Below are 2956 nucleotides of genomic sequence, written 5' to 3'. Positions count from 1 at the left end.
AGGGCATGAACTACTGAGTTTCCTAGACGCCTACTCCGGCTACAATCAAATCATGATGGCCGAGGAGGACCAAGAGAAGACAACTTTCATCACCCACCAAGGGACTTACTATTACAAAGTAATGCCCTTCGGGCTCAAAAATGCGGGGGCTACATACCAGAGGCTGGTAACCAAAATGTTCAAAGAGCAACTCGTTAAGACTATGGAGGTCTATATCGACGACATGCTGGTAAAGTCCACAAAAAAAGAGGACCACCTCGACCATCTGAAAGAAGCCTTCGAAATATTGAGAAAATACGGGATGAAACTGAACCCCGAGAAATGCGCCTTCGGCGTGGCATCAGGAAAATTCTTAGGGTTCCTCGTATCACAACGAGGTATCGAAGTCAATCCAGATCAAATCAAAGTGATAGACGCAATACCAGAGATACTAAACAGCAAAAAGCAGGTGTAAAAACTGACCGGGCGAATAGCCGCTTTGTCTAGGTTCATCTCACGGTCCTCGGATAGATGCCACAAGTTTTTCAGTGTGCTAAGAAAAGACAATGGGTTGGCAATGGAACGAAGAATGCATCGAAGCTCTGAAGAAATTAAAGGCGTACCTATCTTCACCGCCACTGCTAGCCAAAGCTGACCCAGGCGAACCACTGCTGGTGTATCTGGCCGTGTCCGAGGTTGCCGTCAGCGCAGTCCTAGTCCGCGAAAATGAAGGTACACAATCTCCTATTTACTATATTAGCAAAACCCTAGTGGACGCCGAAACACGGTATCCACACCTTGAAAAATTAGCTTTGGCATTGGTCGTAGCTTCACGAAAGCTCGACCCTACTTCCAACTGCCACCCCACTAAAGGNATAGCCTTGATATAATGGCGAAGGCGCATAGCCTGAGTCCCAGTTCAACTGTTGTTGAACTTTGTCGATCTTGATGACGAAGGCTCATGGCCTGAGTCCCATATTGTGGGTATTGAGTGCTGAAGCTCGGTTTGGATTCGAGACCTTGAGCGGCTCATCCGTTGTCTTCCCAACCAGGGTTTATAGGCTATCTTGAGGCGATTCTCGATTCGAGATTCCTCCGTGCTGGTTTCCGGCCGGAGCTTGTATCGGGGATGTGGGGGATGCCTTACAGAGACCTTCCCTTAGGAGGGGGGGGGGGCTGCTTCTTCTTGTTTGCACCATCTGATAGATGAGAGACAGAGGAACTGGATCTCGATTCGAGATCTTCGAGTTCCATCGGCCTGATATGCCGCTTTGGCTTGTTTAAGCTGGGTTGTTCTTCCTTTTCCGGCATTTTTTTCCTTTTGGTCCATGGAAGAACTACGCGATTTTGCTATGAAATCCCCACAGACGGCGCCAAATTGTTTGCTCAAAAGTTATCACATATCTTATGAGTGCAATACAATACAAATAATCACGGGAAAATCATAGCAAATCGTAATAATCCATTGGACCAAATGAAAGAAACGAAAATAAGTACTCAGAATTAGTGGGAGAAACATTAAAAGCCTTTATTGATAATATTTGTTTGGTCTGCCTCTCCATGAAGAGGTTCAGAGCCTTACAATGGTGTTTTTCTCTTCCCATAAGATGGGTATATTTTTCCCTTCTCTCTCCTGTCTATAGTAGTGAAGAAGCAGCCCCCCTTTCTAGGGCTTCCACTCTTAGTATTTATAGATATGAGCTTCGTGAACTGGCAATAAATGGCCGTGGCCACGCTGAGGTTCCGTCCCCGTGGGGGAATGAATGGGCCGTGCCCTCGTACATTCAATCGGACAAGAGCCGAATCCTTTTATAAATAAGTGGCCGTACCACTTATTAATTATGGATTAGCTCAAGAGGAGATTAACTCCGTTAATTACCGTAAGGTCAGATTCTGACCCATACAAAAATATTTTTTCGTCATTCTATGTAGGAAATATGTTATATTTATTTTAATTCAAGAGCTATATTGCCCTAAAATACAGAATAACGCTACAAAATTTGACATTATACAGACAATTAAATGATTTAGGTTCTAATAATTGATTAAATTTATGAAGATCACAAGCACAAGGATCAAAAGTCCACATTTCAATTTATTGAACGGTATATGTGTTTAACCAAACATCAACAGGATCAAAATCAGACTTATCGATATTTTGGGGACTAAAAGCACAAATTTTACATAACTCTAATTGAGTAAGATAAACTGTAGACAGTTCTCGTCATGGTAAAAGTATAGCTGTCCTAATTACAGGTTTTAAAAAAAGGTTATACCGGTGTACAAGGCATCCCGCGTTCACGCAGGGTCCGGGAAAGGATCGCATCCCAAAGGGAGTGAGGTAGACATCTTACCCTAATGCAATCATTAGTGACTGCTTCCACGACTGACCCCGTAACCAATAGGTCACATGAAAATAACTTTACCGTTGCTTCAAGTCTCCTCTAATTAAATGTAACAATAATAAAATTGGGTGGAGTATGTGGATGCTAAAATAACCTTGATCCTGGGATATAAATGGAATTGAACTGCTTCATAATAATCTCAGCTAGTTCTTTTTGAAGTTCAAATATTCTTCTTCCTTCGTCATAGCTACTACCAAATGCTGTGCGAGAAATCATATCACTTGTTAATTTCTGAAGATGAGGCCAAACATCCAACTCTTTTGATCCTTGCTCTGGTACAATCTGCTCCCATTCATTTTGCATCTCTATACAGCTTAAGTTAAAAGCTGGCAGCATAAGCTACTTGCAAAACAAAAGCAAAATGTATATATCTCATTAGTTATAGAAATCATTGATTTCGTCTGTGCGTAACTTTAATGACAAGCCAATGTAGAGAGCTTATTTATAATTTCATTCTGTGTAAAGAATATTAATAGCAGTATGATATAATGCTACAAGGTCCGTTACGTTAGTAGTTTTGAATTGTACAATCATCTCATCGAAAAGCTTAATCTTTGAAATAGATCAGACTT

At 41.7% G+C, this 2956-nt stretch overlaps 1 pseudogene; it reads right to left on the bottom strand.

The window, feature by feature from the left end:
- The window catches only part of LOC109220468, a 23212-nt pseudogene extending 20492 nt beyond the window's left edge, over nucleotides 1–2720 (bottom strand).
- Between the last annotated feature and the right edge of the window lie 236 nt (nucleotides 2721–2956).

This window comes from Nicotiana attenuata, unplaced genomic scaffold, assembly GCF_001879085.1.
Source record: "Nicotiana attenuata strain UT unplaced genomic scaffold, NIATTr2, whole genome shotgun sequence".
NCBI classification, from domain to species: Eukaryota; Viridiplantae; Streptophyta; class Magnoliopsida; order Solanales; family Solanaceae; genus Nicotiana; species Nicotiana attenuata.
The sequence above is the reverse complement of the archived record's forward strand: the minus strand, read 5'-3'. Positions and strand labels throughout refer to the sequence as shown.